Source organism: Schistocerca gregaria, chromosome 9 (genome assembly GCF_023897955.1).
Source record: "Schistocerca gregaria isolate iqSchGreg1 chromosome 9, iqSchGreg1.2, whole genome shotgun sequence".
In the NCBI taxonomy this organism is placed as follows: domain Eukaryota; kingdom Metazoa; phylum Arthropoda; class Insecta; order Orthoptera; family Acrididae; genus Schistocerca; species Schistocerca gregaria.
Window position 1 is genome coordinate 184,442,615 of NC_064928.1, and position 23,452 is coordinate 184,466,066.

At 37.7% G+C, this 23,452-nt stretch overlaps 2 protein-coding genes across 3 annotated transcripts in view; one reads left to right on the forward strand and one right to left on the reverse strand.

Annotated features, from left to right (window-relative positions):
• LOC126291768 (homeobox protein H2.0-like) overlaps positions 1-9,205 on the forward strand; it is a 350,668-nt gene extending 341,463 nt beyond the window's left edge. Inside the window, exon 5 of the mRNA XM_049985452.1 lies at positions 9,155-9,205. The gene's annotated coding sequence lies outside the window, so the exon portion shown is untranslated. The remainder of the gene's footprint in view (positions 1-9,154) is intronic.
• A 1,030-nt stretch (positions 9,206-10,235) lies between these two features.
• LOC126291769 (zinc finger protein 316-like) overlaps positions 10,236-23,452 on the reverse strand; it is a 147,612-nt gene continuing 134,395 nt past the window's right edge. For both annotated transcript variants that reach the window (XM_049985454.1, XM_049985453.1), the window contains one exon: positions 10,236-22,247. The gene's annotated coding sequence lies outside the window, so the exon portion shown is untranslated. The remainder of the gene's footprint in view (positions 22,248-23,452) is intronic.

Here is a 23,452-nt window from a genome sequence, read left to right on the forward strand (position 1 = left end):
GCAAATGGTTGACTTCGGTTTACTGGGAGAATTCTAGGAAAGTGAGGTTCAGCTGTAAAGGAGATCGCATATAGGACACTATGGTGACCTTTTCTTGAGTACTGCTCAAGTTTTTGGGATCAATACCAGGTTGGATTATAGGATGACGTCGAAGTAATTCAGAGGCAGGCTGCTAGATTTGTTACCGGCAGGTTCAAACCGCATGCAAGTGTTATGGACATGCTTTGGGAACTCAAATGGGAACCGCTAAAGGGAAGGCAACATTCTTTTCTAGGAACACTACTGAGAAAATGCAGAGAACTGGCATTTGAAGTTGTCTGCAGAGGGAATCTACTGCCTTCAACATACAGTTCCTGTAAAGACCACAAAGATATGATACAAAAATTAGGATACAGAAGCATATAGACAGTCATTTTTCCCTCGGTCTGTTTGTGAGTGGAACAGGAAAGGAAATGAATAGCAGTGGTACAGGGTACCCTCCGCCATGCACCTTAAGGTTTGTTGTAGAGTATCGATGCAGATGGAGATCAAGGAAATCATTCAGACTATTAAGGGATGTGCGCCATCGGAATTCGATAGTAGGAAAAGGAAGAGAAGGAAAAAATAGTAGGAGAATGTGGAGTGGGGGAAGGAATGAATAAAGGAGCCATGTGGTAGAATTTTGCACCAAACATAATTTAATCCTCAGTAACATTTGGTTGAAAAACGCTGTAAGTAAGCTGTATATGTGGTCGTGACTTGGGGACAATGAAGGTTTCAGGTTTATTATATAATGGTAAGACAGAGATTTCAAAACCAGATTTTAAACTGCAGAAGTTTTACCAGGGACAGATGTGGACTCCAGCTACAATTTATTGTTTATGAACTGCAGATAAAAACTGAGTAAATTCCAGAAGATAGCAATTTGGGGGGGGGGGGGGCGGACATGAATAAACTGAAAAAACCAGTGGTCGTTGAGAGTTACGATTATGAAATGATTGACTGAAACAGCAGAGAGGAACACAATAGTAGTGAAGACAGCATAGTATCTTATAGATAGCAAGTCTGGAACTAGGAGATACCCTTTGGTAACAAAGGATATACTGAATTTAATTGATGAAAGGATAAAATACAAAAATGTAGCAATTGAAGAGCAAAAAAGGAAATACAGATGTCTAAAAATGAGATTAACAGAAAATGCACAATAACTAAGAAAGAATGGCTAGGGGTCAAATTCAAGGCTGTAGAAGCAAGCATGACTAGCAGAAATATGGATGATACCTACAGGGGAAAAAAGAGACCTTTGGACGAAAGAGAAGCAGCTGTATGTATATAAGTAGCTCAACTCCAAGCCTGCACCAAGCAAAGAATGATATTACAGAAAGATGAGAGTAATTAGGTGATGAGGAGGAGGGAAATACAAAGCTGCATAAAGAATTTGACAGAGGAACAAAATATGTGACTAGAAATAATATGTGACAAGAAATTCCTTCAGAATTATTGAGATCCTTGAGACAGCCAGCTGTGACAAAACTATTGCACCTGGTGTGCAATACATACAGAAATACCCTCAGGGTCCAAGAAGAATATAGTAATTCCATTCCAAAGAAGGCAGGTGGTGTCAGATGTAAATATTACTGAACCATCAGCATAACAACTCATGGCTGCTAAATACTGGCATGAATTATTTACAAATGAATGGAAAATCTAGTAGAAGTCTTAACTTAGAAAACTGGTTGCAGAATGGCAAACCACCATTTATGGCATTTTTAGGTTTTGGAGGAAACTTCTGACAGCCTTGACTGGACAACACACTGAAATTTTGAAGGTAGCAAGGGTAAAATACAGAGAGCAAGAGGTTATTTACAATTTGTACAGAAACGAGACTGCAATTCAAAGAGGCAAATGACTTGTAAGGAAAGCAATTGTTGAGGAGTGAGTGAGACAGGGTTGTATCCTATGCCCAGTGTTATTCAGTCTGTACATTGAGCAAGCTGTGAAGAAAAGCAAGGAGAAATTTGGAAAGGGAATTAAAGCTTGGGAAAATAAACAAATACTTTGATGTTTGCTGATGACATTTAACTCATTCAGAGACAAGGAAGACATGGAAATGAATCGGAATGGATGGATTGTGTGACAAAGAGAGGTTATAAGATGAATATCAAGCAAAGTAATGCAAGGGTAATGTGATGTAGTTGAACTAAATCAGGCAATTCTAAGGAAATTTCATTAGAAAATGAGACACTACAAGTACTTGATGAGTCTTGCTCTACAAACTCTCAACTTCCAGTCAACGTTCAGCTTATGACCATAATGTACGAGTGTGTATCCTCACAATGGAAACTTGCCCAGCATCCTCACCCTCCCCACCCACACACACCTCCCTCCCTCTGACCCTCTTCCAGAGGCTCTTGAACTTGTTTGCGTGACTCAACAAAAGACAATTTAAATCGCCAGTTCTCCTTAAGCGAACAATATTGCCATCAGCAAGTCACCTCACAGAAGGGATTCGGCATGTATAAACACCAATGTTTCACTAGCATCACAACTACATTGACATGAGGAAATAATGATTAATCCTTACCTTATTGAAGCTTTTGTACTACTGAAAGACTGTGTTGTTACATCACCTTGGAACAAATTAGGATATTTGTAGTATCCTTTATTTTTTCTGAAACAGTTTAATTAACTGGGTTTGTTTTCTGTCTTAATATGATGCCCTCAGACAGTTTTCTGACAATGAGATCAACTATTTATGTACCACGTAAGATGAGTGAACTGCCAGTAAAAAAATTAATTGAAAACAAATGTTTATTCAGCTAGAAATGAGTATTATTAACTACCTACAAATATCAATGAACAGTAATAAAATCAAAAATGTCAGGCTTACAGGATTTTTGGAGAAGCACTGTATGTGGTTACCTGTTTCACTGGACAGAATTAGGCACTGCTCACTTTCACTGAATAAATACTTCTTTATCTTCAGCTGTATGCTCACATTGGTTTGATTAGTCAGGAAATTTCTGCTAGTTCAGCATTTCTAATAGATCAGTTCGAACCTTCGACCTGGGTTAGAGTCCTAGGCAGGCACACAATTTCTATCACATACCTTGCTTGCTTTCATTTGCTAATGTCATTCAAGATCATTTTTTTGGGATAAGTTGTCAGCCTGACTTAAAGTTTTCAGAGTCTTTAAGTGTGAGAGTAATACAAAAAGTTGTTTGTGGTGGTGAACTCAAGAATGTCCTGCAGAGAGGAGGTATTAACTACTGCTTTTTTTAAATATATATAATGAACAATGCAGTCCATTAAACAAGTACTAGAAATAAGAATAATATTGATAAATTTTAAAAATCATTTATTTTGGGCACACAAAAGTGTCTGTTTTCAGAAACACACATTTTCAGTAACTTACCAACACCAATAAAGTATTTAATTACCAACAAAGCTCAGTTTAAGAGAAGCCTAACAGATTTACTGGTGGCCAACTCTATCTACTCGATTGGCAGGCATCTTAGTAGAACTGATTAATGTATCATGTAGATGATGACAATGATGGTGATGGCGATGATGATGATCATGATGATGGGGTTATTGATGTTGTCTTCAGTCCGATGACTGGTGATGCAGTTCTTCATGCCCCTCAGGAACCCTCAGCCTCTCCAAATAACTACTGCAAATGGTTCAACTGGCTCTGAGTACTATGGGACTTAACATCTGAGGTCATCAGTCCCCTAGAACTTACAATTACTTAAACCTACTGAACCTAAGGACATCACACATATAAATGCCCAAGGCAGGATTCAAACTTGTGACTGTAGCGGTCGCACAGTTGCGGACTGAAGCACCTAGAACCTCTCGGCCACACATGCCGGCTAACTACTGCAACCTACATACTTTTGAACCAGTTTACTGTATTCATCTTTTGGTCTCCCTCTACAGTTTTTATCCCCCCCCCCCCCCCAAACTTACCTCCAATACTAAACTGTGGATCCCTCGATGTCTCAGAATGTGTCCTAACCACTGATTCCGTTCTTTTAGTCAATTCACACCACAAATTTCTTTTCTTGCCAATTGTATTCTGTACGACCTCATTAGTTACATTATCTACCCATCTATCTTCAGCATTCTTCTGAAGCACAACATTTCAAATACTTCTGTTGTCTTCTTACCTAAGCTGCTTATCATCAGTGTTTCACTTCCATACATGTCTACACTCCACACAAATACTTTCAGAAAAAACTTCCTGACACTTTCATCTATATTCAATATTAACAAATTTGTTTTCTTCAAAAATGTCTTTCTTGCCATTGCAAGGTACATTCTACAACTTCTCTACTTTGGCCATCATCAGTTATGTTGCTGCCCAAATAGCGGAACTCATCTACTACTTTGTGTTTAATTTCCTAATCCGATTCCCTTAGCATAACCTGATTTCATCCAACTACATTGCATTAACCTTGTTTTGCTTTTGTTGATGTTTATCTTATATTCTCCTTTCAAGACACTGTCCATTCCATTCAACTGCTCTTCCAAATCCTTTACTGTCTCTTAAAGAATTACAATGTCATTGGCAAATCTCAATATTTTTATTCTTCTCAGTGAACTTTAATTTCATTTATAAAATTTTCTTTGGTTTCTTTCACTACTTGCTCAGAGCACAGATTGAATAGCATCAGGTATAGGCTACAAACAACCCTGTCTCACTCCCTTGTCAACCGATGCATCCTTTTTGCCAAGTCTGGTTTCTGTTCAAGTTGTAAATAGCTTTAGGCTCCCTGTATTTCACTCCTGCTACCTTCAGAATTTCAAGGAGTGTATTCCAATTGACATTGTCAAAAGCACTCTCCAAAGGTATAAACATAGGTTTGCCTTCCCTTAGCCTACCTTCTAAGACATGTCATAGGATAAGTACTGCATTGCATGTTCCTACATTGCACTGGAATCCAAACAGCTCTTCACTGAGGTCTGCTTCTAGCAATTTTTCCATTCCTATTTAAATAATCCATGTTAATATTTTGCAATTACACCTTGTTAAATTAATAGTTCAGCAATACTCACATGTGATTTCTTTGAATTGGAATTATACATTCTTGTTTAAGTCCAAAGGAACTTTTCCTCTCTCATACATCTGGCATAACAGATGGAATAGTTTTGTTATGGCTGGCTCTTCCAAGGATATCGTAAGTTCTCACTGAATGTCATCTTGTTTTGACTTAGACCTTTCAGTGTCTGGTCAAATTCTTATTGCAATATCATTTTATTGAAAGAGCAATGTTAACAAACTGCCAACATATTTTCTGTTCGTTGACGCATGGCTACGATATCCTACAAATTGCAGTACACTCCTAGCGAATTGTACATTTACGTATTTTGTGATAATCTTGTTATTACTTTTTAAATGAAAATGTGTGTATATTCTCTTCTTACATATTCCTCGTCAAAGAGGACCATTTCCCTTAAGGTCTGCAGAATGGACACTGTAAATATATTGTATTGCCTAGTCTCACTTTATGAAATGTCCTACATCCTCACTGTGTATCTGAGGGACAAAGGCATATCTCATCATATGCAAGTTGGAGGAACAAGGGAACATATCTCCAAAACCACAATTCTCCCCTCCTCCCCTTAAAAACACACACACACACACACACACACACACACACACACACACACACACACACACACGTGTTCTCTCACACACTATAAGGAGCTGCAAATCTTCAAGTTGTAAGTTTGTTTTAGAGACAGACATATTGGTGATACATTTTTCTCTGTTTCGAAGAAGCGCATCTCAGTTTTGGGACCAGCAAAACCTATTGCCACTTATTTTCTTCTGACTTGAATAAGTTTTAACCCAGCAGAGACAACTATTTGCTTGTTTTGCACATTACTATTTCCCTCCACTTGTTCACTATTATCCTGTGTACTAAACAAGAAGTAAATGTTGTCAACCCGCTAATAACAAGTACTGCAATGTCAGGTGGTATACAGCATCACACCTCCACTGCCGAATCATTCAGCTGTCCGTCAGTCCTCATAACAGTTTATGTTTGAGATTCCAAACTATTTCATTTCCCCTGCTAGTATCAGCTAGTCAAGAAAGAAGAGAAAGTCTTTTGTCAACGTGATCATATTGCTTTCATTATTGTGTCAAATTTTTTTAGTTTCTTGAAAGATTCATTGTGAAGAGGTTAATGTTACTGTACAGTGAAGTGAGAAGGATGTTCTGTGGATTCTGGACGGTGCAAGATATAGAGAAGCAGAGACAGTATTTAGCTCCACTTATTAAGGTAGTTTTCTAAAGCAAGGTCACATTCTGGAAGTGCACAGTCTCGCATAAACATGTAAAAGAAGGACTATATCCTAAAAGATCATTTTGAAAGTTAATGTACCAGAAACATTTGTGTGATGTGATATATACATAAAAAAAGAGAAGCAACATAATATTGACTGCTGACAAGATAAGTTCTCATTGTCCAGGCACAAGCAGATATGACAAGGCAATGGAGAAAATAAGACACTGTATAAAATCATTTCCTGCTGTTCCAGCACAATTTTTCTGACAGAGCACTGTAAGACAGTTCTTACCTGAATATATACATAATTTACAAATTATATAAGAAACTTCACAAAGAGGAACAGGTTACTGCAGAAAAATATTGTCTGTAGAGAGATATAATCAATACAGAGTTTAAACTAGGCTATAATGTACCTAGAAAAGATGTACATAATCTCTGCTGTCACTTTCAAAATCTCAACAAAACAAATGGAGGAGGCAGAGAAAGACCAGCTCTCAGAACACAAAAAAGAAGAAGCTAGAAATCTAAAAAATTAAATGAAGGAGCAGATCCGAGCAATGAATGCCATTTGCTGCAATTTGACCTAGAAGGTGTAAGGTACTGTCTAAAACACAGCATCTAAGGACATTTTTCTACAGAATAAGACTAGCTCTGTACAATATTACACTATACAGTTCTGATAGCAGGTAAAATGGAAATTACGTGTGACATTAAGGTGTAGTTAGAAAGACGGATCAATTGAAGTAGCATTTTGTATGTTTCAAGAACTCCAAAAGATTACAGATGGCCTTCCAGTTGTTTTTTTCTCTGGCCATTGTAGAGGACTAAATCGAAATGTCAATATGAGCACTGTAGAAACTCTGAAAATCCCTATGATATAGCAGTGCTGCTTTGAGCTTTGCCACCCTTGCATAACACTCACCTCACAAACCTTCCTGCAATGTGATGTGATGTTGAAGTCCACACGCAATATTGACAAACAATGCAGGTGCCATATTCATTTTGGCATAATTAGATCTTGTGTATTATGACTTGCAGTATGCCGTTTCAAGGTAAGGGCACAATGATAATGTATCACAAAAACATCACCCTTATCAGTAAATGTCAGTTAATAATGCATCAATAATATAAACCTTCAAGAGGTACTGTGATAACCAATACATTAAAAAAAATAATCAGACGACTAAGTCTTAGTTTAATGGATAGTGTCATGGTTTATGGAGTCAAAGGGTGTAGAACTGTATGTTGCTACATGTTAATTTCTTTTTATCTTCATTTTAGCACTTTAAGATAGTTTACGTCTTTCTTATGAATATTATACAAATACTTCCTGCAATATTCTTTAACATTTCTGTCTGATCCTTGAATGAAGGGTGAAATAAATATTTGGCTATTTATTTCTGTATGAGGCAATTTCAGAGTGAGTGGTTAGATACTAACCTAGGAGGACAACTTTAATTGCTGCAACTGAAACAAATAGCAATAAAATTCATATTCTTTCTTCTCGTAAATATTTAGCTCTTTACTTCCAAATATGTGGCGATTTCCAAATATGGGGTTGGGGAGGAGCCTAAGAGGACAATTTAAATGGCTGCAAGTTAAATGATGGGCGATAACATTCACATTCTTTCTTGGGGCAAATCTTTTGCAGGTAACACTCATCTCACAAAACTTCCTGCAAACCAAATGCTAACAAAAGTTGATAGCAGTTCCTGCAGCTTTCAGTGTTGTTTGTGACATTAAAATGGCATCATGTTTGCTTTCGTGAAATGAGTGTTACCTGCCACTCTTTAATGAAGTGTGATTCAGTCTGTGCCAGTACAGAGATGGCTACAAAAAATGTTAACAACATGTGGTATATTCTTGTTCAAAAGGAAGGCTGTATAAAGTCGAAGAAATGGACCAGAAGGACTTCTTGGATTTTGGTGCTATGCAGAATGAATGATTGAAAAATACAAAAATTGACAGTAAAGGAAATCAAGTTCAATAGCTTAAGGTGAAAACTTCAATATTGCCAATTTGCCATTAATCACAACTTTTTCAAACATTTCTGTTATCAAAAATTTAGAAATTTCCCACTTTCCAGAAAAACCTGATATCATCATCCAGTCAGAACAGTAATACTGTGGAAACTAAAATTTTAGGAAGAAAAAATAAAAGACCTCTCATATCTTCGCCACACCGACATTACCGAGGAACAGCATCATAAAATTTTACAAAAGTCTTCAAGAAGAGAGAGCCAGAGGTTCAGACCATGGTAGCACAGTTGTGATGAAGTTAGTGTGCAAGCAAATGTTCAATGGTCACATTGGTACAAAAATCCACTAATATGCTATAATTGTAACTAGAATCAATCTGAGGAAATTAACTTTTTATACTATATTATCTCAGCTGACTACATATCTCCAAAAGTGTAAAATGTCTGTTTAGATTAATTCACTTAGAATCGTAAAGACATATCTCCTTAGTTCTGTATTAAACAGTGAAGAAAGGTGAACCCATGATGACTATTTTTAAAGAAATATTACCATCCAACAGCTTTTGGAGAGTATTCTTTAGTGGTATAGAGATTCCTGAATAAATTTTTATTAGGTCACTGAAACGTGCAAAATTCAAATGTTAAGACACCTGTCATACTGCCTGTAAAATTGCTAAAATTGAGGTACTTCCTCTGATCCTCTCACTGTTACATGATCTAATCTAACATCATTAGCTGGTAAAAAGTACTGTGTGGTTCAGAGTAACATCCCACTGCAGTGTACAGCAATTACAGTACAGTTGCTGTCAATGCTGTAGGACTGCTAGCGTGAAATGCAAACACTATGCTCTCATCAGATGGCTTGTGCTAATGATGTACGTAACTCTCATTTCAGGATCAGGTCCTGCAGGAAGCGGCCCTTCGCTGCAGCCCAGCCACCCGGCGGCGTGCCTTCGGCAGTGCGGAGGCCCGCCACTGTCTGACAGTGTCAACACTCGAATAAATTGAATTACGACATTATGACAAGTCTAAACTCTTGCAGTTATTTCTGTGCACAGTTCAGGATAAAAGGCAACTGTCAATACAATAGCACACTTCCTGCACTGTGGCAGCTGCTCGAGAACAAATCTCTTCCGAAACGGCTGGCTACTAGTCCGGTCCACGGAGCAAAAAGACACCGCAGTTTCCGGAAACCTGCGAGAACTCTAAAGTTTTTGGGGAGCTGTGACCAGGAAGTGTGCTAATACCTGTACTGCCTGTCCTACAGCGGAAATGTTCTAGTTCTGTATTCAGTAGTGGCAGATGACAAGAAGCTAGAGGTTATGGCTCGACGCTGAAGCAGACACTCCTCCCACAAATTTGGAAATACATAGGTGTTGCGTACTCATAATTTTTCCTTGAAGACTGCATATGCAATAATTGCTCAAATACAGTGTATATTTTTGAATTAAACTATGAAACTTGTCAGTACAGTGGGTTTAATTAGTCTCACAATGTGTAGCCCCCATTTGGACACAATATCATTACTAGCAGACTACTGCGTATTTGCATGTATAACGATACTCCAAAAGCTGACACATGAAGAGCAGTAATATTTCCTCCCTTCATTCACCTGTCCTAATCCCTCTAGCTTTATCACTGTGGGAAGTGTACCGAGTATTGGAGCATTCTTTGTAGGGAGGCAGACGTTACAAAATGACTCATCCAAATACACATTTTCAAAAACTATGCCTTGCTACCAGATTACAAACATTTTACAATTTTATTGGAGTGACACTCGAGCAATTAAGACCCTTGTGGAACTATTTCTTATTTCCATTGCTGCAATAACAGAAAAAAATAACTACTGCTTAAAAAAAATAGTGATAGAAATATAACACTGAGCAAGGGAATATATATATATATATATATATATATATATATATATATATATATATATATATATATATATATATCGAAATAGAATGAAAGTCGTGTTAAAATATGACCATTTATTTATTTGCAATAGCACAAAACAAAAATAATCTCTACATGGTGATGATACAGACAAGCACCATGTCTCAATGTTCAGTACACGTCATGAAGTATCAATACCAGGGATTGTCTTCAACATAAGAATGGCAATTACACATCAAGTTTTAACATATGAAATATTGTCATGACTTACTTACACTAAAATGTTTTCTCAAATTTGTTGAAAGTAAAACCACACACTTTTTTCATGTATTCAAGTTCCTTCAAAAGGATTTAAATGTAAATCAGTCTCTCATTAGTTTTGACTAATCATTTGTATAACATGCAGTCCTAGCAACAAAGTACATTACGCACATACTACATATTAAAATGAAATAATCAGTTAACAAGAAAACGGATCATTGTGTCAGGAGTGAGTATATTCCACAGGACAAAAGTGGAACCAACATTAAGTATTTTAAGGAAGGAAAACTGGACCAGCTAAACAAAAAGTTACTTTAAACATATCGTGGTTTATTTGTGGACATATGAAAATGATCTGTTTTCAAATAACTGGAATTGTAGGGAACGACTCGATGAGTACTTGAAGGAACTCGATACCTACAGAACCTTCTTGATGTGGCTGCCTGCTGCTTTCACAAGATATACATAAGGCCCCAGCTCTTCAGACTGCATCCCATATTGTGCCTCACTAGCACTGAAGCCATTACACAAATCTACTACATTTCCTTAAAAAAAAATATATATATATATATATATATATATATATATGTACTACAGTTAAGAATTTTACAAGCTACAATATTAAAAAACAATACAAGTAAAGTCTATAATTCATCTGGCATTGAGTCTTATTGTTCAGTCATCTATGAGTAGGAAAATTATACAACTGTGTTTAATCATTGCCACTTCATAGTCACACCTCCACACCCCTAGTATTACAGGTAACACATCGTGGAAAGAGGGGTGGGGGAGACCAGGAACCAGACAGACTTGCAGTACTGGTCAGTTGAAGGCACATAACTGACAAAGAGGTGGGAGCATATACTTCTACAAAGAGATAATTGCAGTGATAAACACACATCAATTTTCGAGTAGTTAACATACGTGAGAAGTTCAAACTGAAAGCCAGACGGCAGCCAGTGTGAAGTTACGAATTATAAGCTGCCACTTAGCCTTTTTGGCTGCGCAGATGCGGATGCAGTGTCAGATGGGCCCAGCAGGATTTGGAAGCAAGACTCAGACACCGAGTCATCCCAGGGGCCTTAGATGGCAACGTACTACCGACAATACGTGGACACCCAGATCACTGTTCTCGTACGGCACATGGCTGTAGCTCATCGTGCAAAACTAACATATAATATGTTCTGAAAACCCCTCTAACTTTTGTACAAATTTAAATTACACCTTGTTATAATTAAATTCTACAATTACCTACTCATATGTTGAAAAGGAAAATTGGAATGAGAGTTCAAAGTACACCAAGGCATTGGCAGAAACACAAAAAAGGAAAATATCTACTTTCTCACATAATCAAAAATATGTTCCCTACTGGACATTGAGGCTAAATGGTCGAATGCAGAAGTACATCTATTTGAAACTTTTTTTTTCCCCTTTCAACAAATTTGTAATATACTCATCACAGATATACGTTAGTCCACACAATGGGTACACAAAAAGCCCTGCAAACAGGAGATAGTGTGTGGAGTGTCTGGCCTGGGAGTCAACTGTTACCTGCAAGCCACCTCCAGCAAAGCACAGGAGTATGCTCTTCCGATCACACGAGCACACAGATTTAGAGTCATATCAGATAAAATAGATTTGCCACGGGAATTGAGTGGGCCACACAATGTGTCCGCATAAAATAGTGGTGGGATGAAGAGGTCATATGGGATTAGCAAGTGTGTAGAGCAAGAAAGACACCCATGGTCCTGCAGTGCTGTGTCTCATTGATGGGAAGATGAACCGGGTCTCAAAGAGTCGTAATACTGAGACAATGCGTCCCAGGCTTGCAAAAGATAACACAGGACTCTGAGCTGTCTGCACATATAAAACAGTGTGCGAGTTCTGACAGTGTCTCTATGGGCAAATATTGTACCAAAAGAAACACCAGATCTGTTAGCAGCTATGCTATCCCGAGGCACGACCTCATTTTCCAAGAACACATGTTTCTTCAATATCTCTGGCATTACATGGGCAGGTGCTTTCGGCACAGGATTTAAAAAAAAAATATCAGAATTAAAATAGCAGGTAATTTCTGCAACAGTCATCCAGCACTACCCGAAGATGGGGTCTAGCTGCTGTGAGACCGAAATGGGTGCAGAATGGAAACAGTGCCTTAACTGATAGTGGAAGCAGTCGACTGCAGGACAGAGCATTAAATCCCATTCCGACATCAGATAGTAGCCTTGAATATGACCCCCACCAATACATGAATGAACAATAAGATTTTAAGTAAGTTAGCCACAGTAAATTATACTTAATATCAAACGCAAAAAACAGTATCAGATTTAATGTATCAGTTAACACAATGCTAGAAGAAGGGACAGATTCTCTGTTAATGGCACAAAGAGAGACATAAAAAAAATATACATATACATATACATCTACTTTGGCACACAAATACTTCAACTTACGAGCATAAATCTCAAATGCTCAAATAGGAACTAAAATATCTGGACACATATACTGTTACTCACTTTGCTATTCTGATTACATGTAAAGTCTTCTAAGTATAAGCAGGATACATCGTATACATAGTACTGGTAATAGTCGTGAGCACATCAAACACTATGTGGTGTTCTTTTCTGAAGCAATTACAACAGTTTATTGCTTTTTTAAGTTTTAATTTGGAATACTATGCATCAATTATTAGTGCTGTGAAAACTCAAAAAAATAAGGATTTTTTTTTAACTGACAAGCAGTATTTTTCCTCTCTAAACATGAATCTCAAAGGTGTCTGAAAATATATATCTGGTTTGGAGTGATTAGAGAGTTAAATGTCTGACTTCTTCCACCAGGAACACTACAATAGTGTTACAAAAATTGGGCCACTGAATGAAATAGCATTATTCCACTAATCAAAACTGATATATGCAGTACCTGAAACAAAAGCTAACAGGCGAACATCACTCTGTGATACAAATTTCCAATGCCGATATGTTGCGCTAGATTACTATTGTTGTCATAAATGATATTCAGTAGACAATTTAATGCCACGATTCTCACACTTCAACTTAATCTACAGATGTGACAGGTACTTCATGCAATTATTCAGATTGACCAATTATAAGTCAACACATGTAGATACTAGATACAGTTTTACATTTTCTAAAATAATACTCCACACACAAACTACTATATAAACACTGACAATGATATCTTTTAAGAAATTATATACTCTGATCTGCAGTATTGTGTTGGGTTCATAAGTACATTTTATCTTATAAACAGTGATGATAAATTCTGTCAGAAGGGAAGAATACTGGTGAATCCAATTGCATATTTTCTTGGACATTGATGAAATATAAACACAGTTTTTGAACAGGTAACCTTGTTACACTCAAGTATATGTGAGATGTACTTTCTCTACAATGACTGTGTGATAATTAACTGCTCAACAAATTAATGGTACAAAGTAATTTGCAATCTCTGCAAAACTTGAAAGATCTGCAGTACTTCTACATTCAGATTAATTCATCATGTTTTATGGCCTCTCTCAAAACAGTTTTAAAACACCCCTGAGTTAAAAGTTAACAATGGAAAATCCAGGATGGAATAATGATAATACCATCAAAGAATAGACTGTTACACTCATTATATAGCAGAGATATTTAAATCACAGAAAGTCACAATAAAAAAGTCTGCTAAAAATGTGAACTTTCGGCAAAAAGACCTCCTCCTAAAGGAGACAACATTCACACATTCACGCAAGAACAACTTGCACACACTACCATTGTCTCTGGCCACTGACAGCAGCCTCAATGGTCAGAAACAGTGGCCATGTACGTGTGATTTGTGCTTGCATGTTGCTTATTTTAAAAGAAGGCCTTTTGGCTGAAATCTCACACATTTAGAAGTCTTTATTGTTCTGTATGTCTGTAACTCAACATCTCTTCTATATGGTGAGCAGTAATCTATCCTTTTCATAATATTGTCCAAGTTAAAAGTACTTCTTCTAGTCCTAAAGTCTCGAATGTTGTCAATTGTGCAAATAAGACTGAATGACTGCTTTCAAACTTTCCAGAAGAAAACAATATAGCTGATGAAGCAACTGCAACAGTTGCTTACGAAAAGAACTGTAAACATCTCTCGTGTGAAATGAAAATAATACATTAATGTCACCCAGGCAAAGCTGGCAACAAACAAAAAATGAAACTAAACCAACAGCTTAATCGTTAACATCAGTTTGGAACACTGCTGCATTATTTTTTATATTTCAATGAATACAGCAAGCAATAAAAAGAACACAAGAGCACAATGCTTCAAAGTCAAATCTTTGAAATACCTACACAAAATCATTAAAGAAAGTTGTGGGGACTTTATCAAAATTGTTGCCATAAACTTTCCTCTAGAGCTTCTAACACCACAGCTTTCAGATTTGAGCCTCCAGGTTTGTGTTGCAGGCTTGCGAAGAGCTGGAACTAGGATGTGAGGTATACTATCAAAACCTGCACCTGCGCCAGCAGCTATCAATACAGTTATCTGGCTATCTGGAAAACCTTAAGCTTGGATCCATGTGAGAGGACACTTTTTTATTTTATGTTAATCCATGACAAACTACCTCAACATTTTATGACACACACAGACCACGACTTTTCCAGTTCCTCACGAGGAGCACTACATATTCACAACGACACAAACCGTAACGTTTGTTTTTCAATCGTACATCAGAAATACGTTAATGATGTCTACAACTACTATCAAATGTCATCCACAAATAAAATGCTCCTTTCTTTTAGCATATTCTGCTCTCACTCAGAACAACCGCCATTTCAGGTACTTTATAAGAGAAATACAGACAACAGATAAAAATGGAGATTGTGAATTTCTTCAGATCTATGCATTTAAAAAGCAACAAATGAATATTTAAATTCCAAAGTTCTAAATCTCAAACTATTATTGAAGTGTCTTATTGCTTTTCTGTGAAGCAATGTCGGAATACCTAAATAGGGAATCAAACGAGGTCTAAAACAATGTAAACTTCTCTTGTTCAAAAAACCTGTTTTTTCCTTTCTCATTAAAACTGATGACTTTAATTAAACTCTTAACATATTATTCATGTCAACCATACTGAAAATAATATTACACTCTTAAATTGTTTATTCAGTCAATCATTTCCTAAAATCTCAATACATCTTAAATAAAATTGATAAAATAAAAAAAATCAAATCTGCTTCAAATTCAGTAGACCACTGTGATGGTTACAAAGCTTCTACGCAGTCAAGTGAAGGATACCCAAGACCACACAATATACCATGTCACATGCATTAAAAACATCTAGTCCAAAAACAGATGTAAAAACCTTTTGCCAACGCTGTTACTACAAATAGAATAGAATACAATAGGTACAGTGGCACAAAATAGAGAAAGATTTTTAGGGTACAGTGTTAGGGATGTCACAAGAGGTGGAAGATTTCATTCTACACGTTTCAGCTCCCATTCAGTTATGGCTATTTCCCTGAGTTAATCTACATAATTTTCTACAATGCAGAAAAAAAGATATACTTCCTAAATTTTTATAGTCACAACAAAAAATTGTTATTACATACGCATACTTAATAATAGTTTCTTAGTCTTCATATAGCTGTAACAATGTATACCTATATACCAATGAGCTGTAGAAAAATACTGGACTCTCACTCAAAAATACATTTCAATATGAAATCAAACATTATTTTTGAAATAAATATCAACAGAGATATACCACAACAAAAGCCTGAACTTTGTGGTATGCCCAAAGCTAATTACTGCAACTGAAAAGAAAAATTCTACATTAAGTTTTATGTTTTTAATTTTAAGCTCAAGAAAGCTGCTTTAATTCTTACAGTATTACTTCATTATAAATGAAATATAGCCATCACTTTAGGACTCATAACCTCACTTAATGCCAGTTTCTGGTAACGTTCCTCCCTGTCTTCCAAACACACTATTCCCAAAGTAACAACAGACACTGCCAGAAATCTGTAGTAGCCTACGGGGGAAATGATGTCTAAAATAACCCCAAAAACATGTAAAAATGGAAAATACAACGCTAACTGGGTGTGGAGGGAAGTAAAGACAAATGAAAATGACAAGTGATATTTTGCAGAACAACTTACACCTTCATCTTAGAAAAGAGAGAAAGTCGAAGAAACAGGATGATTCAGGGCTTTTAACTGTGGATGACTCACATCAAAGGAGACACAGCAGGCACAATGGGTTGCAGAACACTGACAGATTGCAAAATGTCAGCGAGAGGCTGAGACGTTAAAGTCAGAGAGGCACATACATATAGGACAGATTCCAAAATTACAAACATGTATTGAAGATGTGGCTGTGGAAAAGCAAAAAAGCCTCAAAACTGAGAAAGGCAAGCAGAAAATTTCATTCATGAATGGTCTCATTTGCTATAGACCTTCACTCTCCTTAGCCAAGAGAAATAACCAAGCATTTGTGTGACCCTCATGTCTGCATCCATTTTCATACAGCAAATGGAAGATTTTTCTACATCTTTATCTGCTCCAGAATCTGAATGTGAAACCATAAATGTAAGCATACAACTCTGAGTATCTGACATGTCACAACACAGTTTGTGTTATTGTAATGTACATTAGCACTATCTGAAGGGAGCCTGAAAATGTTACCAGTGAATGCACACACAAATTTTGTTTAATGGCTACACCAGTTTTGACTCTTTAAGTCATTTTCAGTATCCCACAACACTACCTGGCTAACGGATGCATAAAATCGTTGTAGTAGAGTGCCTCTCCTCGGCCTCATTTCACAGTCGGTATGAACTACCTATGACAGTAGGTGACTGTGAGCCTAGCCACCCAACGTGTCCCCACCACCAATACCAGAACAGTCGTATTACTGGCTCAAAAAGTCAGCTCATAGTCAACCTTCACTTTCTTGTCCTGCCCTGAAGTGATCGGGGCCATGGAGAACAATTTGCCAGCATTGACCTGTAGGATGAGGTCTCTGTGGTTGGAGGCCGCTCTGGCTAAAAGTTCCTGCAGTCCCACTTCAGTTCCGGCGGTGCAGTTTGAGAGATGGGCGGGCACATGCTCAGAGGTCACAGTAAAAAGAATAAGAGGAAACAGATCACTCCACTGTCACCGAGTCCAGAAGTAAAGAGAGCTGCAGTACACTGTCGGATGCACAGTACTGTGTAAAGCATCTGACCACAGCCTCACAGAAAATCCAGGCAAGCACCTGGCATTCGGGGATCACACAGAGGTCGGTGGAGAATGCTGCTGTCTTCTCGAGAGACCAAGTTGTCCGAGCTTGCTGGATGGAGGAGATGGTAAAGGAGTGATTGGGCTAAAAGGAATTTGAGGAGAACCTCACCAGGGAGGTGACAAAGTTGAGATGGCGTGACCCTGTCATGACCTACAGCAGTGCACTGGGGTGAGAGGGCTGAACTGGTCTCTTCTGGAGTGGCACCTCCCTTTGGCAACAGCAGAAAACCACTCTACCTTACACAACAGCTGCTAGGCTGACAAGTCTGCCCAGTACTCCACCAGCCCTGGAACAAATGCCAGCTGACAGAGTAGAGACCACCAATGCAACAGGTAGCATCCTTCTTCAAAGCCTGTTGACGTATGGCACACTCCCGCCTCCATCATGTCCTAGTCTGCTCAAGCAGTTAGGAATCAGTGAAGGGCCAGCTGGACAAACTACTACTTCCTCATTCAGAACACATCCAGCTCGGCACGGAGCTCGCTACGCACTGAGGATCAGCAAGTTATCGGCCTTTGACATGGTGCCATATAGAGGGTGAAATTTGTGCCCGTCAACAGAAGCCTCACAGTGGCTCGGCAGACAGTAAACAAATCAAAAAGAGGCCTCTGCAGGTGAAGACTGTCATGTAATAAAACATTTTCTGCCTATTAGAATACATTTACACCATTTCCATGTAAAGACAACAATCTCACTTGTGATTAAGTCATACATCACCAATTTTTGTTGGCCATTCTTTACATTGACACTGCTTTTCTCTGCATAAAGTAACACAAAACATATATAAAGCTATCGGGTTGAAAATCATCACAGTTGGTGAGAGAGAGAGAGAGAGAGAGAGAGAGAGAGAGAGAGAGAGAGAGAGAGAGAGAGAGACTATTAGCCATCACCCTGTAATCAGCAGTAAGAGACGTTGCACCCATCATCATATCCAATTTCTACATTAAAAGTACTCAAAGTGCCACAATTGCCATGACTGCTTTGAGTTGAATCCCACTATAAACAAAAACCTAGTCGCAAAACAACACTGCTATAAATTCTGCTCTCTTATACAATACTATTTTCAGGCTGAAACTCAAAAATGTCTGAGGTTCCATTCATTTGCTTTTACAGAAGGACAGCAAATGCGCACTGTATCTCTAGAACAACAGAATTCCGCATTCATAGTGGGGTGTACCAATCACTCCTCTACTTAAAACTACATATGATGATAGCTCTTGTTTGTAACCTAGGCACTGCAACAAAGTTATTCATGTACACCATTATTCAAAATATGTACTATACCAGTAACATTCACATGACAAAAGTTCAAAATTACAAGAAGACAGGATGTCTGGCCAGGAGGTGAAAATTTAAGTATGCTGAAAGATACATCTAAAAGTAGAAAAAATAATCTGTAGCTTTCTCCTCAAGAAAAGAACTAATAATTTCAAAAGCTACATTTGTTTTTTTTATACTTTTAAATTTGTGATCCAACAAGCTCAGAATTTCATCTCTTGGAGGCAATTACTGGCCAATTTCCAGCCTTCTTGTATAAGCACATGTACAAACATTACAAATATTTTAACATCCACAGTACAATATTTCTCAATAAATAAAAAGCACTCAACATATATGTACAGATCCACAGTGACACTACAGAATTCTGGTTAATTCCAATAAGCTTCGCTACATTTATATCTACCTCCTTTTCCATTTTAAAACGGAAACAAAATTAAATTTTATTTGACAACACCTGCATTCCTTGAAAACATACACGTGACAGTTTACACACTGATAAATGCTACCGTAATATCTAGTATGTTTAACGGCATCATCAGTTAAAAATGTGCAACCTCCTATCTGTGCTCTCTCGTACAACATCGTCAGACTTTAAACCACTAACATTCCAGTCTGTTTTTATGTTTAATGAATAGTATCTATTGAGCAGTCTGGCCAAGGACAGGGAGCTGAAGATTTTCATACATTTACTGACTAAATCATACGCTAACAAAAACACAGTAACCAAGCTGCAAAAATCGAACCGATTCTATTGTTCTAGGTACACATAAACTGACATCAGTAAGCTACTCAAATACTGCTGTGTATATAATGCAAATGAGCTGCAAACACGTACACTTCATACTACGCAGTATACACGAAATTAAGGTGCAACTGGGACAACAAACTGTACCTAGTACTTCAGTCTCTGCACCAGAATCAGATGCAATTTTGTAGAAAAAAAATGTTACTGTTTAAGAGACCCTAACTGACAATATGTACATTCAGTGCATGATATGTATGAGGAATGATCTAAAAATTAGAACATATTTCAATATCTCAAAGTTTACCCTTTTATTTTATCACAGAAAAAAGACTGGCATGATGGCAACAAAAGAGAAGAATACAAATGTCTGAGATTAACTAAAGTGAGAGCACGATTCTTATGAGTAAAATTAGAAGCGACAGTATCAGAGCTTAACTGAGTACTGGCAGCACAGCTTATGAAATACAGATAAAAGCAAAGTGGGCGACAGTCTTATTTGCACAGATCCAAAGGAAGAACAGTCAGTCTGAATCTGCAGTCAGAGCAACAACAACAGATTCCAATGAAAGTACAAGGAACGAAGGAACCTGTCCAACAAATGAGACAAAAGAGGAGTCTAACAGCAGAAATTACAGCACAAAAATGAAACAACAGCTTTGTAAAATGCTGCTGTTGCCCAGTGCGTCCAGTAAAGATGTCCCACAGGAGAATTACTGTTTTAAAAAAAAGAAAATGAGGAAGGTAGACAGCAGGAACGGGACAAAAACATTACTCAGGAAGAAGTAAATAAGTAATGCCTTGAGATGATCAATAACAGACATGCAAAACAAGATTACAGAAAAATTTGCAGTTTTGGTCACAGTACATTATATCAAAAAGTGAGCAATATGGTAAAAAATATCTAAAACTCTCCAAATTTATGATACTGTAACCTACTGTACATGTAACATAATTAAACAGTAAAGAACAGGCAAAAGTGTTTACACCTTCAAAAAATACAATATCTCAACAGTGAGAAGGTGAAATCTTAAAATATGATACTGGAGCATAATTGGTAGAGATTAAATATCCCACCTTATGAATCCCAGAACAGGGAAGGAAAAAAGAGTAGGGGGCAGAACTGTTTCAGTCACAGTTACTGAGAAGACATTTCCACAATTTCCGTGTAGTTCACGGTTTTAACCTGTCGCAAAGAGACAGTTTAGTACAAGCCTCACTGTGGTAGTAAATAAACCGAGACACATTTTTGAAAAATTATGGTCAGGTACAAAGCTACATTTCCTTTTCATATATTTTGTGTGTTGCTGATAATACATGCTTCTTCAAAATTTCATGCATTCTGATACCCATTCCCCCCCCCCCCCCCTTCCTGCCCGCCAAGCCTCAGGCTTGAGCTCAATTCAGGTATTATCTCAGAGTCAGAGACCACATGCAATTCATTTCACATTAATTTAATGTTTATATTTCAACTGTGACTGTCGTTCAAATATGGTGCAACTATCATTATGGTCTACACTAAAAATTCAATGTAAGATACTTAATACTTTAAAAACCAATCATTAAATTTAAAGCATTGACTGTGGCCACATTTGTCAAACGGCAATACAAGGATACATTTCACTCGAAACAAAAGTCAATTTTCATTATGAGTAAAAAATTTAAGAAATGTGACACAGTTCCCACTGTGCAAACCTCACATGGAGGATGAGCACTTTTCAGTTTGTTCCTCATCAGAAATGCATATCTAACTACCAAAACACACTGTTTCTTTGAATTCCCAGTGTAAGAAAAGAAAACAATGTTATAAAAATAAAGTTTCTCACGTTGAGAAATCAAATCTGTACACAAGTGTGGCAACAAATGATTTGTAACAAAATATTCAAACTTCACTAAAGTGAACTTCAGTTTGTCACTTCCACCTCCTACAAACTAACCTGTTAAGGAATAAATAGTACTTTACGAGGTCTAAGTACAGTAACATAATAGAGCTTTGCATTAGAGGGATCCTGTGTTACATTTGACAAAAATACTATTCTAGCTCCAGACAGATTTTATCACTGTCAGTGCAGACACACATGGAAGAACAAACGATTCACCTAGGTACACAATTATGAGGGACTGAACAACCTTACATTTGCAAAGAACATAAATGACTACAAATGGAGTGAGTCCACATCCTCTATACAGTCACGTTCTGTAACAAAACAAAGCTCTTCACAACTACACTGCCAGCACATAAAATATACAACAGAGTACACTTCAAGCACGATAACAATGTTCAGTTTCAGTACCTTTCTGCCATTGGGGCACTTAAGAGGAAGGTACCAATTAATTAAGTAATCACCTACACCTGACAAATTCTCCTCAACAACAAGAGACTAATACTGTCATACCAACGTATTCGGTTAACTGATGTAGGCATCTCAAAGACCGCCTGGCTGTGGCACCTTCAGTGAAAACAACACTCTTTCCAGTCCACAGTCGACAGCAGCACATGTGGTTTATTTTTGTCCTCCAAACAGGCATTCCTCTGGCAAAAGCACCACTGCAACAGCAGAAATTTGAACTTTTGAGCATAGGTTACTGTCGCAATTTGGCTGGCGTTAAAACTGGCACAGATATTTTGCCTAAACATAAATAATATAATGCCTAAACATAAATAATATAAATTTGTTTAAACTAGATTACATGCAAAACTGAAATTGAGTCAGTATAGGATTGTAACAAATCAGTGAGAATACTAAAGAAGGAGAAGTGCACAAGGTAACCAAAATTGTGTCAAGAGCTCAAAAATGTCAGTTTGGCCAGCTTGACAGTTCATCCACTCCAGTGCCTGAAATACAGCAAGTACTTTTGTTTTTTTGACATAATATTTGTTTGGCAATAGCCGAGTGTCTTCCCTATTTTGACTTACAAATGTAGCACAGAACGTAACTGCTAATGTAAGACAGTATTATTTCATGATGTGAAGACACCCGAGGGAACGCCTCTCTAATACGAGAATTTGGCACAGGTGTAACAGCCCTTTGCAACTTCACTGTCCAGTGGAAAACAAAGTAATACACAATAACAACATAGGCCTATACCATTTCACAAAAATTCTGTGTTCTATGGAGCAAGGTGCACATCTGCTCATAGGATAAGTTGAGATTTGACTGTGAAATTCTGTCGAGCGTTCTACTGCAACATTACTGGAAATGAATTGACATCTGACCCTACAGCGAGTGGCTTCCATTAGTATGGTGAAGTGCTCCAGTAGTCCAGTCACACTGGTTCGGTTTTGCCCACCTCTGTGTGAGACAGACAGCAGCAGAAAACAAAGCAAGAGAGCTCTCTTCTCTCTCTCTCTCTCTCTCTCTCTCTCTCTCTCTCTCTCTCTCTCTCTCTCTCTCTCTCTATCTATCTATATATCTATATATCTATCTATCTATCTATCTATCTATCTCTAAATGAAAGTTGCTGTTCACCGTATAGTGGAGATGCTGAATCACAGATAGGCACGACAAAAAGACTGTCACAAATAAATCAAGCTATTGGCTGGTAAGGCCTTCATCAATAACCCAGTGCATGATGGTAGTGGTGACTGGGTGGGAGTAAGGAGGAGGCTGGGGTTGGGAGGGGGAGGGATAGTATGGTAGGGCTGACAGACAATGTAGTGTGCTGCAGGTTACTCGGATGGCAGGGGAGAGTTGTCAAGTGTCGGGGTGGAGGGGGGCTTGGGGGGGAGGGGGGGGGGGGGGGGGTATAGCG